Raw genomic sequence first — 13,646 nt, forward strand, 5'->3', positions numbered from 1 at the left:
TTTCTCTTGAAAAGAATTATGGCAGCAGTGGGATTTGAACACACACCTCTGAAGAGACTGGAGCCTTAATCCAGCACCTTAGACCGCTCAGCCATGCTACCACATGCCTAACTTGACTCTGTAGATCATAGTTTATTATTATACATATCATTTTTAAAGTTTGAGAAGACTCTTGAAATTATAAGAAACTGTTTTAAAATCTAGGGCATATTATGAACTGTTCAATTTACCAATATTTTATTTTAGCAGCTTAGTGGCCTTAGACCGCTTGGCCATGGTACCACATGGACACTCTTAGCTCACAGATCTGGGTCATAGCTCAGATTACAGTAAAAACATTTTTTTTAAATCAATACTTAAAAAGAAGTGTCATATCAAAAGTGTTTAAATTATGTACAAAACGTTTTGGAAGATTAAAAAAAGTACATAAATTAACATAAATTATTAATGAGAAAGGATTTTTTTAATTATTGATTTGCTGTTTAGCAGAGAAAAACACTTTGACATCAATAATTTATTTTTTCTTTGTAGAAATAATTATGGCGGCAGTAGGTTTTGCACCAATGCCTCCAAAGAAACTAGAACCTTAATCCAGCACCTTAGACAGTGCTGAATTTTAGCTCATACATCTGGACCATATCGACCTGATATTGAGGAGAAAGGACTTTATTATTATTGATTTTCTTATTAGTGGAGAAAATCACTTTGCCATCTCTGACTGATGTTTTATTAGCAAAATCTTAATTGCAGCAGTGGGAATCTATCGCATTCCTCAGCAGAGACTGGAGCCTAAGTCCAGCACCATAGAATGCTTGGCCATGCCACCACATGGACACTTCTTACTGAAAGCTTACTGTTCTGGATCATATAGTTGAGATTATAGCAAAAAATGTTTGTTTTAAATCAATACTTGAAAAAAAGTGTCATGTTAAGTGTTTAAAATACAAAAAGTTAAGGAAGTATAAAAAGGTACAAAATTAGCAGACAATATTAATAAGAAATAATTTTTTTATATTTGATTTGCTGTTTAGTGGAGAAAAACGAATTTGACATCAATGACTGTCGTTTTCTCTTGAAAAGAATTATGGCAGCAGTGGGATTTGAACACACGCCTCCGAAGAGACTGGAGCCTTAATCCAGAGGCTTAGACCGCTCAGCCATGCTACCACATGCCTAACTTGACTCCGTAGATCATAGTTTATTATTATACATAATATTTTTAAAGTTTGAGAAGACTCTTGAAATTTTAATAAACTGTTTTAAAATCTAGGGCAGATGATGAACTTTTCAATTTACCAATATTTTATTTTAGCAGCTTAGTGGCCTTAGACCGCTCGGCCATGGTACCACATAGACACTCTTAGCTCACAGATCTGGGTCATATAACTCAGATTACAGTAAAATCATTTTTTTTAAATCAATACTTAAAAAGAAGAGTCATACCAAAAGTGTTTAAATTATGTACAAAACGTTTTGGAAGGTTAAAAAAAGTACATAAATTAACATAAATTATTAATGAGAAAGGATTTTTTTAATTATTGATTTGCTGTTTAGCAGAGAAAAACACTTTGACATCAATGATTTATTTTTTCTTTGTAGAAATAATTATGGTGGCAGTAGGTTTTGTACCAATGCCTCCAAAGAAACTGGAACCTTAATCCAGCACCTTAGACAGTGCTGAATTTTAGCTCATACATCTGGACCATATCGACCAGATATTGAGGAGAAAGGACTTTATTATTATTGATTTTCTTATTAGTGGAGAAAATCACTTTGCCATCTCTGACTGATGTTTTATTAACAAAATCTTAATTGCAGCAGTGGGAATCTATCCCATGCCTCAGCAGAGACTGGAGCCTAAGTCCAGCACCTTAGAATGCTTGGCCATGCCACCACATGGACACTTCTGACTGAAAGCTCACAGTTCTGGATCATATAGTTGAGATTATAGCAAAAAAATGTTTGTTTTAAATCAATACTTGAAAAAAAATGTCATGTTAAGTGTTTAAAATACAAAAAGTTAAGGAAGTATAAAAAGGTACAAAATTAGCAGACAATATTAATAAGAAATAATTTTTTATATTTGATTTGCTGTTTAGTGGAGAAAAACGAATTTGACATCAATGACTGTCGCTTTCTCTTGAAAAGAATTATGGCAGCAGTGGGATTTGAACACACGCCTACGAATAGACTGGAGCCTTAATCCAGAGCCTTAGACCGCTCAGCCATGCTACCACATGCCTAACTTGACTCCGTAGATCATAGTTTATTATTATACATATTATTTTTAAAGTTTGAGAAGACTCTTGAAATTTTAATAAACTGTTTTAAAATCTAGGGCAGATGATGAACTTTTCAATTTACCAATATTTTATTTTAGCAGCTAAGTGGCCTTAGACCGCTCGGCCATTGTACCACATAGACACTCTTAGCTCACAGATCTGGGTCATATAACTCAGATTACAGTAAAATCATTTTTTTTAAATCAATACTTAAAAAGAAGAGTCATACCAAAAGTGTTTAAATTATGTACAAAACGTTTTGGAAGGTTAAAATTATGTACAAAACGTTTTGGAAGATTAAAAAAATACATTAATTAACATAAATTATTAATGAAAAAGGATTTTTTTAATTATTGAATTGCTGTTTAGCAGAGAAAAACACTTTGACATCAATGACTTATTTTTTCTTTGGAAAAATAATTATGGTGGCAGTAGGTTTTGTACCAATGCCTCCAAAGAAACTTGAACCTTAATCCAGCACCTTAGACAGTGCTGAATTTTAGCTCATACATCTGGACCATATCGACCAGATATTGAGGAGAAAGGACTTTATTATTACTGATTTTCTTATTAGTGGAGAAAATCACTTTGCCATCTCTGACTGATGTTTTATTAGCAAAATCTTAATTGCAGCAGTGGGAATCTATCCCATGCCTCACCAGAGACTGGAGCCTAAGCCCAGCACCTTAGAATGCTTGGCCATGCCACCACATGGACACTTCTTACTGAAAGCTCACAGTTCTGGATCATATAGTTGAGATTATAGCAAAAAAATGTTTGTTTTAAATCAATACTTGAAAAAAAGTGTCATGTTAAGTGTTTAAAATACAAAAAGTTAAGGAAGTATAAAAAGGTACAAAATTAGCAGACAATATTAATAAGAAATAATTTTTTTATATTTGATTTGCTGTTTAGTGGAGAAAAACGAATTTGACATCAATGACTGTCGTTTTCTCTTGAAAAGAATTATGGCAGCAGTGGGATTTGAACACACGTCTCCGAAGAGACTGGAGCCTTAATCCAGAGCCTTAGACCGCTCAGCCATGCTACCACATGCCTAACTTGACTCCGTAGATCATAGTTTATTATTATACATAATATTTTTAAAGTTTGAGAAGACTCTTGAAATTTTAATAAACTGTTTTAAAATCTAGGGCAGATGATGAACTTTTCAATTTACCAATATTTTATTTTAGCAGCTTAGTGGCCTTAGACCGCTCGGCCATGGTACCACATAGACACTCTTAGCTCACAGATCTGGGTCATATAACTCAGATTACAGTAAAATCATTTTTTTTTAAATCAATACTTAAAAAGAAGAGTCATACCAAAAGTGTTTAAATTATGTACAAAACGTTTTGGAAGGTTAAAAAAAGTACATAAATTAACATAAATTATTAATGAGAAAGGATTTTTTTAAGTATTGATTTGCTGTTTAGCGGAGAAATACACTTTGACATCAATGACTTATTATTTCTTAGGAAAAATAATTATGGCGGCAGTAGGTTTTGAACCAATGCCTCCAAAGAAACTGGAACCTTAATCCAGCACTTTAGACAGAGCTGAATTTTAGTTCATGCATCTGGATCATATCGACCAGATATTGAGGAGAAAGGACTTTATTATTATTGATTTTCTTATTAGTGGAGAAAATCACTTTGCCATCTCTGACTGATGTTTTATTAGAAAAAACATGATTGCAGCAGTGGGAATTGAACCCATGCCCCAGCAGAGACTGCAGCCTAAGTCCAGCATTTTAGAATTCTTGGCCATGCCACCACATGAACACTTCTGACTGAAAGCTCACTGTTCTGGATCATATAGTTGAGATTATAGGGGAAAAAAAAATTGTTTTAAATCAATACTTGAAAAAAAGTGTCATGTTAAGTGTTTAAAATACAAAAAGTTAAAGAAGTATAAAAAGGTACAAAATTAGCTGCCAATATTAATAAGAAAGAGTTTTTTATATTTGATTTGCTGTTTAGTGGAGAAAAACGAATTTGACATCAATGACTGTCGTTTTCTCTTGAAAAGAATTATGGCAGCAGTGGGATTTGAACACACACCTCTGAAGAGACTGGAGCCTTAATCCAGCACCTTAGACCGCTCAGCCATGCTACCACATGCCTAACTTGACTCTGTAGATCATAGTTTATTATTATACATATCATTTTTAAAGTTTGAGAAGACTCTTGAAATTATAAGAAACTGTTTTAAAATCTAGGGCATATTATGAACTGTTCAATTTACCAATATTTTATTTTAGCAGCTTAGTGGCCTTAGACCGCTTGGCCATGGTACCACATGGACACTCTTAGCTCACAGATCTGGGTCATAGCTCAGATTACAGTAAAAACATTTTTTTTAAATCAATACTTAAAAAGAAGTGTCATATCAAAAGTGTTTAAATTATGTACAAAACGTTTTGGAAGATTAAAAAAAGTACATAAATTAACATAAATTATTAATGAGAAAGGATTTTTTTAATTATTGATTTGCTGTTTAGCAGAGAAAAACACTTTGACATCAATAATTTATTTTTTCTTTGTAGAAATAATTATGGCGGCAGTAGGTTTTGCACCAATGCCTCCAAAGAAACTAGAACGTTAATCCAGCACCTTAGACAGTGCTGAATTTTAGCTCATACATCTGGACCATATCGACCTGATATTGAGGAGAAAGGACTTTATTATTATTGATTTTCTTATTAGTGGAGAAAATCACTTTGCCATCTCTGACTGATGTTTTATTAGCAAAATCTTAATTGCAGCAGTGGGAATCTATCGCATTCCTCAGCAGAGACTGGAGCCTAAGTCCAGCACCATAGAATGCTTGGCCATGCCACCACATGGACACTTCTTACTGAAAGCTTACTGTTCTGGATCATATAGTTGAGATTATAGCAAAAAATGTTTGTTTTAAATCAATACTTGAAAAAAAGTGTCATGTTAAGTGTTTAAAATACAAAAAGTTAAGGAAGTATAAAAAGGTACAAAATTAGCAGACAATATTAATAAGAAATAATTTTTTTATATTTGATTTGCTGTTTAGTGGAGAAAAACGAATTTGACATCAATGACTGTCGTTTTCTCTTGAAAAGAATTATGGCAGCAGTGGGATTTGAACACACGCCTCCGAAGAGACTGGAGCCTTAATCCAGAGCCTTAGACCGCTCAGCCATGCTACCACATGCCTAACTTGACTCCGTAGATCATAGTTTATTATTATACATAATATTTTTAAAGTTTGAGAAGACTCTTGAAATTTTAATAAACTGTTTTAAAATCTAGGGCAGATGATGAACTTTTCAATTTACCAATATTTTATTTTAGCAGCTTAGTGGCCTTAGACCGCTCGGCCATGGTACCACATAGACACTCTTAGCTCACAGATCTGGGTCATATAACTCAGATTACAGTAAAATCATTTTTTTTAAATCAATACTTAAAAAGAAGAGTCATACCAAAAGTGTTTAAATTATGTACAAAACGTTTTGGAAGGTTAAAAAAAGTACATAAATTAACATAAATTATTAATGAGAAAGGATTTTTTTAATTATTGATTTGCTGTTTAGCAGAGAAAAACACTTTGACATCAATGACTTATTTTTTCTTTGTAGAAATAATTATGGTGGCAGTAGGTTTTGTACCAATGCCTCCAAAGAAACTGGAACCTTAATCCAGCACCTTAGACAGTGCTGAATTTTAGCTCATACATCTGGACCATATCGACCAGATATTGAGGAGAAAGGACTTTATTATTATTGATTTTCTTATTAGTGGAGAAAATCACTTTGCCATCTCTGACTGATGTTTTATTAACAAAATCTTAATTGCAGCAGTGGGAATCTATCCCATGCCTCAGCAGAGACTGGAGCCTAAGTCCAGCACCTTAGAATGCTTGGCCATGCCACCACATGGACACTTCTGACTGAAAGCTCACAGTTCTGGATCATATAGTTGAGATTATAGCAAAAAAATGTTTGTTTTAAATCAATACTTGAAAAAAAATGTCATGTTAAGTGTTTAAAATACAAAAAGTTAAGGAAGTATAAAAAGGTACAAAATTAGCAGACAATATTAATAAGAAATAATTTTTTATATTTGATTTGCTGTTTAGTGGAGAAAAACGAATTTGACATCAATGACTGTCGCTTTCTCTTGAAAAGAATTATGGCAGCAGTGGGATTTGAACACACGCCTACGAATAGACTGGAGCCTTAATCCAGAGCCTTAGACCGCTCAGCCATGCTACCACATGCCTAACTTGACTCCGTAGATCATAGTTTATTATTATACATATTATTTTTAAAGTTTGAGAAGACTCTTGAAATTTTAATAAACTGTTTTAAAATCTAGGGCAGATGATGAACTTTTCAATTTACCAATATTTTATTTTAGCAGCTAAGTGGCCTTAGACCGCTCGGCCATTGTACCACATAGACACTCTTAGCTCACAGATCTGGGTCATATAACTCAGATTACAGTAAAATCATTTTTTTTAAATCAATACTTAAAAAGAAGAGTCATACCAAAAGTGTTTAAATTATGTACAAAACGTTTTGGAAGGTTAAAATTATGTACAAAACGTTTTGGAAGATTAAAAAAATACATTAATTAACATAAATTATTAATGAAAAAGGATTTTTTTAATTATTGAATTGCTGTTTAGCAGAGAAAAACACTTTGACATCAATGACTTATTTTTTCTTTGGAAAAATAATTATGGTGGCAGTAGGTTTTGTACCAATGCCTCCAAAGAAACTTGAACCTTAATCCAGCACCTTAGACAGTGCTGAATTTTAGCTCATACATCTGGACCATATCGACCAGATATTGAGGAGAAAGGACTTTATTATTACTGATTTTCTTATTAGTGGAGAAAATCACTTTGCCATCTCTGACTGATGTTTTATTAGCAAAATCTTAATTGCAGCAGTGGGAATCTATCCCATGCCTCACCAGAGACTGGAGCCTAAGCCCAGCACCTTAGAATGCTTGGCCATGCCACCACATGGACACTTCTTACTGAAAGCTCACAGTTCTGGATCATATAGTAGAGATTATAGCAAAAAAATGTTTGTTTTAAATCAATACTTGAAAAAAAGTGTCATGTTAAGTGTTTAAAATACAAAAAGTTAAGGAAGTATAAAAAGTTACAAAATTAGCAGACAATATTAATAAGAAATAATTTTTTTATATTTGATTTGCTGTTTAGTGGAGAAAAACGAATTTGACATCAATGACTGTCGTTTTCTCTTGAAAAGAATTATGGCAGCAGTGGGATTTGAACACACGTCTCCGAAGAGACTGGAGCCTTAATCCAGAGCCTTAGACCGCTCAGCCATGCTACCACATGCCTAACTTGACTCCGTAGATCATAGTTTATTATTATACATAATATTTTTAAAGTTTGAGAAGACTCTTGAAATTTTAATAAACTGTTTTAAAATCTAGGGCAGATGATGAACTTTTCAATTTACCAATATTTTATTTTAGCAGCTTAGTGGCCTTAGACCGCTCGGCCATGGTACCACATAGACACTCTTAGCTCACAGATCTGGGTCATATAACTCAGATTACAGTAAAATCATTTTTTTTTAAATCAATACTTAAAAAGAAGAGTCATACCAAAAGTGTTTAAATTATGTACAAAACGTTTTGGAAGGTTAAAAAAAGTACATAAATTAACATAAATTATTAATGAGAAAGGATTTTTTTTAATTATTGATTTGCTGTTTAGCAGAGAAAAACACTTTGACATCAATGACTTATTATTTCTTAGGAAAAATAATTATGGCGGCAGTAGGTTTTGAACCAATGCCTCCAAAGAAACTGGAACCTTAATCCAGCACTTTAGACAGAGCTGAATTTTAGTTCATGCATCTGGATCATATCAACCAGATATTGAGGAGAAAGGACTTTATTATTATTGATTTTCTTATTAGTGGAGAAAATCACTTTGCCATCTCTGACTGATGTTTTATTAGCAAAATCATGATTGCAGCAGTGGGAATTGATCCCATGCCTCAGCAGAGACTGGAGCCTAAGTCCAGCACCATAGAATGCTTGGTCATGCCACCACATGGACACTTCTTACTGAAAGCTCACAGTTCTGGATCATATAGTTGAGATTATAGCAAAAAAATGTTTGTTTTAAATCAATACTTGAAAAAAAGTGTCATGTTAAGTGTTTAAAATACAAAAAGTTAAGGAAGTATAAAAAGGTACAAAATTAGCAGACAATATTAATAAGAAAGAATTTTTTAGATTTGATATGCTGTTTAGTGGAGAAAAACGAATTTGACATCAATGACTGTCGTTTTCTCTTGAAAAGAATTATGGCAGCAGTGGGATGTGAACACACGCCTCCGAAGAGACTGGAGCCTTAATACGGAGACTTAGACCGCTCAGCCATGCTACCACATGCCTAACTTGACTCCGTAGATCATAGTTTATTATTATACATATAATTTTTAAAGTTTGAGAAGACTATTGAAATTATAAGAAACTGTTTTAAAATCTAGGGCAGATTATGAACTGTTCAATTTACCAATATTTTATTTTAGCAGCTTAGTGGCCTTAGACCGCTCGGCCATGGTACCACATGGACACTCTTAGCTCACAGATCTGGGTCATATAGCTCAGTTTACAGTAAAAACATTTTTTTTAAATCAATACTTAAAAAGAAGTGTCATATCAAAAGAGTTTAAATTATGTACAAAACATTTTGGAAGGTTAAAAAAAAGTACATAAATTGACATAAAATATTAATGAGAAAGGATTTTTTTAATTATTGATTTGCTGTTTAGCAGAGAAAAACACTTTGACATCAATGACTTATTTTTTCTTTGGAAAAATAATTATGGCGGCACTAGGTTTTGTACCAATGCCTCCAAAGAAACTGGAACCTTAATCCAGCACCTTAGACAGTGCTGAATTTTAGTTCATGCATCTGGATCATATCGACCAGATATTGAGGAGAAAGGACTTTATTATTATTGATTTTCTTATTAGTGGAGAAAATCACTTTGCCATCTCTGACTCATGTTTTATTAGCAAAACCATGATTGCAGCAGTGGGAATAGATCCCATGCCTCAGCAGAGACTGGAGCCTAAGTCCAGCACCTTAGAATGCTTGGCCATGCCACCACATGGACACTTCTGACTGGATGCTCACTGTTCTGGATCATATAGTTGATATTATAGGAAAACATTTTTTGTTTTAAATCAATACTTGAAAAAAAGTGTCATGTTAAGTGTTTAAAATACAAAAAGTTAAGGAAGTATAAAACGGTACAAAATTAGCAGACAATATTAATAAGAAATAATTTTGTATTATTGATTTACTGTTTAGTGGAGAAAAACATCTTTGACATCAATGACTGTCGTTTTCTCTTGAAAAGAATTATGTCAGCAGTGGGATTTGAACCCACGCCTACAAAGAGACTAGAGCCTTAATCCAGCGCCCTAGACCGCTCGGCCATGCTACCACATATCTAATTCGACTCCGTAGATCATAGTTTATTATTATACATATTATTTTTAAAGTTTGAGAAGACTCTTGAAATTATAATAAACTGTTTTAAAATCTAGGGCAGATGATGAACTTTTCAACTTACCAATATTTTATTTTAGCAGCTTAGTGGCCTTAGACCGCTCGGCCATGGTACCACTTGGACACTCTTAGCTCACAGATCTGGGTCATATAGCTCAGATTACAGTAAAAACATTTTTTTTAAATCAATACTTAAAAAGAAGAGTCATACCAAAAGTGTTTAAATTATGTACAAAACGTTTTGGAAGGTTAAAAAAAGTACATAAATTAACATAAATTATTAATGAGAAAAGATTTTTTTAATTATTGATTTGCTGTTTAGCAGAGAAAAACACTTTGACATCAATGACTTATTTTTTCTTAGGAAAAATAATTATGGCGGCAGTAGGTTTTATACCAATGCCTCCAAAGAAACTGGAACCTTAATCCAGCACCTTAGACAGTGCTGAATTTTAGCTCATGCATCTGGACCTTATCGACCAGATATTGAGGAGAAAGGACTTTATTATTATTGAGTTTCTTATTAGTGGAGAAAATCACTTTGCCATCTCTGACTGATGTTTTATTAGCAAAATCATAATTGCAGCAGTGGGAATCAATCCCATGCCTCAGCAGAGAATGGAGCCTAAGTCCAGCACCTTAGAATGCTTGGCCATGCCACCACATGGACACTTCTTACTGAAAGCTCACAGTTCTGGATCATATGGTTGAGATTATAGCAAAACATTTTTTGTTTTAAATCAATACTTGAAAAAAAGTGTCATGTTAAGTGTTTAAAATACAAAAAGTTAAGGAAGTATAAAAGGTACAAAATTAGCAGACAATATTAATAAGAAATAATTTTTTATATTTGATTTGCTGTTTAGTGGAGAAAAACGAATTTGACATCAATGACTGTCGTTTTCTCTTGAAAAGAATTATGGCAGCAGTGGGATTTGAACACACGCCTCTGAAGAGACTGGATCCTTAATACAGAGCCTTAGACGGCTCAGCCATGCTACCACATGCCTAACTTGACTCCGTAGATCATAGTTTATTATTATACATATTATTTTTAAAGTTTGAGAAGACTCTTGAAATTTTAATAAACTGTTTTAAAATCTAGGGCAGATGATGAACTTTTCAACTTACAAATATTTTATTTTAGCAGCTTAGTGGCCTTAGACCGCTCGGCCATGGTACCACATGGACATTCTTAGCTCACAGATCTGGGTCATATAACTCAGATTACAGTAAAATAATATTTTTTTAAATCAATACTTAAAAAGAAGAGTCATACCAAAAGTGTTTAAATTATGTACAAAACGTTTTGGAAGGTTAAAAAAAGTACATAAATTAACATAAATTATTAATGAGAAAGGATTTTTTTAAGTATTGATTTGCTGTTTAGCGGAGAAATACACTTTGACATCAATGACTTATTATTTCTTAGGAAAAATAATTATGGCGGCAGTAGGTTTTGAACCAATGCCTCCAAAGAAACTGGAACCTTAATCCAGCACTTTAGACAGAGCTGAATTTTAGTTCATGCATCTGGATCATATCGACCAGATATTGAGGAGAAAGGACTTTATTATTATTGATTTTCTTATTAGTGGAGAAAATCACTTTGCCATCTCTGACTGATGTTTTATTAGAAAAAACATGATTGCAGCAGTGGGAATTGAACCCATGCCCCAGCAGAGACTGCAGCCTAAGTCCAGCATTTTAGAATTCTTGGCCATGCCACCACATGAACACTTCTGACTGAAAGCTCACTGTTCTGGATCATATAGTTGAGATTATAGGGGAAAAAAAAAATGTTTTAAATCAATACTTGAAAAAAAGTGTCATGTTAAGTGTTTAAAATACAAAAAGTTAAAGAAGTATAAAAAGGTACAAAATTAGCTGCCAATATTAATAAGAAAGAGTTTTTTATATTTGATTTGCTGTTTAGTGGAGAAAAACGAATTTGACATCAATGACTGTCGTTTTCTCTTGAAAAGAATTATGGCAGCAGTGGGATTTGAACACACACCTCTGAAGAGACTGGAGCCTTAATCCAGCACCTTAGACCGCTCAGCCATGCTACCACATGCCTAATTGACTCCGTAGATCATAGTTTATTATTATACATATCATTTTTAAAGTTTGAGAAGACTCTTGAAATTATAAGAAACTGTTTTAAAATCTAGGGCATATTATGAACTGTTCAATTTACCAATATTTTATTTTAGCAGCTTAGTGGCCTTAGACCGCTCTGCCATGGTACCACATGGACACTCTTAGCTCACAGATCTGGGTCATAGCTCAGATTACAGTAAAAACATTTTTTTAAAATCAATACTTAAAAAGAAGTGTCATATCAAAAGTGTTTAAATTATGTACAAAACGTTTTGGAAGATTAAAAAAAGTACATAAATTAACATAAATTATTAATGAGAAAGGATTTTTTTAATTATTGATTTGCTGTTTAGCAGAGAAAAACACTGACATCAATGACTTATTTTTTCTTTGTAGAAATAATTATGGCGGCAGTAGGTTTTGTACCAATGCCTCCAAAGAAACTGGAACCTTAATCCAGCACCTTAGACAGTGCTGAATTTTAGCTCATACATCTGGACCATATCGACCAGATATTGAGGAGAAAGGACTTTATTATTATTGATTTTCTTATTAGTGGAGAAAATCACTTTGCCATCTCTGACTGATGTTTTATTAGCAAAATCTTAATTGCAGCAGTGGGAATCTATCCCATGCCTCAGCAGAGACTGGAGCCTAAGTCCAGCACCTTAGAATGCTTGGCCATGCCACCACATGGACACTTCTGACTGAAAGCTCACAGTTCTGGATCATATAGTTGAGATTATAGCAAAAAAATGTTTGTTTTAAATCAATACTTGAAAAAAAAGTGTCATGTTAAGTGTTTAAAATACAAAAAGTTAAGGAAGTATAAAAAGGTACAAAATTAGCAGACAATATTAATAAGAAATAATTTTTTTATATTTGATTTGCTGTTTAGTGGAGAAAAACGAATTTGACATCAATGACTGTCGTTTTCTCTTGAAAAGAATTATGGCAGCAGTGGGATTTGAACACACGTCTCCGAAGAGACTGGAGCCTTAATCCAGAGCCTTAGACCGCTCAGCCATGCTACCACATGCCTAACTTGACTCCGTAGATCATAGTTTATTATTATACATAATATTTTTAAAGTTTGAGAAGACTCTTGAAATTTTAATAAACTGTTTTAAAATCTAGGGCAGATGATGAACTTTTCAATTTACCAATATTTTATTTTAGCAGCTTAGTGGCCTTAGACCGCTCGGCCATGGTACCACATAGACACTCTTAGCTCACAGATCTGGGTCATATAACTCAGATTACAGTAAAATCATTTTTTTTTAAATCAATACTTAAAAAGAAGAGTCATACCAAAAGTGTTTAAATTATGTACAAAACGTTTTGGAAGGTTAAAAAAAGTACATAAATTAACATAAATTATTAATGAGAAAGGATTTTTTTAATTATTGATTTGCTGTTTAGCAGAGAAAAACACTTTGACATCAATGACTTATTATTTCTTAGGAAAAATAATTATGGCGGCAGTAGGTTTTGAACCAATGCCTCCAAAGAAACTGGAACCTTAATCCAGCACTTTAGACAGAGCTGAATTTTAGTTCATGCATCTGGATCATATCAACCAGATATTGAGGAGAAAGGACTTTATTATTATTGATTTTCTTATTAGTGGAGAAAATCACTTTGCCATCTCTGACTGATGTTTTATTAGCAAAATCATGATTGCAGCAGTGGGAATTGATCCCA

At 33.2% G+C, this 13,646-nt stretch overlaps 9 non-coding genes across 9 annotated transcripts; all 9 read right to left on the reverse strand.

Annotated features, from left to right (window-relative positions):
- Positions 1-19: 19 nt before the first annotated feature.
- Positions 20-101, reverse strand: TRNAL-AAG (transfer RNA leucine (anticodon AAG)). The gene has a single exon. It is a non-coding gene; the product is annotated as a tRNA-Leu (tRNA).
- A 2,052-nt stretch (positions 102-2,153) lies between these two features.
- TRNAL-AAG (transfer RNA leucine (anticodon AAG)) lies at positions 2,154-2,235 on the reverse strand. Its single transcript has one exon. It is a non-coding gene; the product is annotated as a tRNA-Leu (tRNA).
- Positions 2,236-3,251: 1,016 nt separating this feature from the next.
- TRNAL-AAG (transfer RNA leucine (anticodon AAG)) lies at positions 3,252-3,333 on the reverse strand. Its single transcript has one exon. It is a non-coding gene; the product is annotated as a tRNA-Leu (tRNA).
- A 988-nt stretch (positions 3,334-4,321) lies between these two features.
- On the reverse strand, positions 4,322-4,403 carry TRNAL-AAG (transfer RNA leucine (anticodon AAG)). Its single transcript has one exon. It is a non-coding gene; the product is annotated as a tRNA-Leu (tRNA).
- Positions 4,404-5,387: 984 nt separating this feature from the next.
- Positions 5,388-5,469, reverse strand: TRNAL-AAG (transfer RNA leucine (anticodon AAG)). Its single transcript has one exon. It is a non-coding gene; the product is annotated as a tRNA-Leu (tRNA).
- A 986-nt stretch (positions 5,470-6,455) lies between these two features.
- Positions 6,456-6,537, reverse strand: TRNAL-AAG (transfer RNA leucine (anticodon AAG)). Its single transcript has one exon. It is a non-coding gene; the product is annotated as a tRNA-Leu (tRNA).
- A 1,016-nt stretch (positions 6,538-7,553) lies between these two features.
- TRNAL-AAG (transfer RNA leucine (anticodon AAG)) lies at positions 7,554-7,635 on the reverse strand. The gene has a single exon. It is a non-coding gene; the product is annotated as a tRNA-Leu (tRNA).
- A 4,194-nt stretch (positions 7,636-11,829) lies between these two features.
- On the reverse strand, positions 11,830-11,911 carry TRNAL-AAG (transfer RNA leucine (anticodon AAG)). Its single transcript has one exon. It is a non-coding gene; the product is annotated as a tRNA-Leu (tRNA).
- A 983-nt stretch (positions 11,912-12,894) lies between these two features.
- TRNAL-AAG (transfer RNA leucine (anticodon AAG)) lies at positions 12,895-12,976 on the reverse strand. Its single transcript has one exon. It is a non-coding gene; the product is annotated as a tRNA-Leu (tRNA).
- Positions 12,977-13,646: the final 670 nt, after the last annotated feature.

The sequence above is a fragment of the Pseudophryne corroboree genome, chromosome 3, assembly GCF_028390025.1.
Source record: "Pseudophryne corroboree isolate aPseCor3 chromosome 3, aPseCor3.hap2, whole genome shotgun sequence".
Lineage (NCBI taxonomy): Eukaryota > Metazoa > Chordata > Amphibia > Anura > Myobatrachidae > Pseudophryne > Pseudophryne corroboree.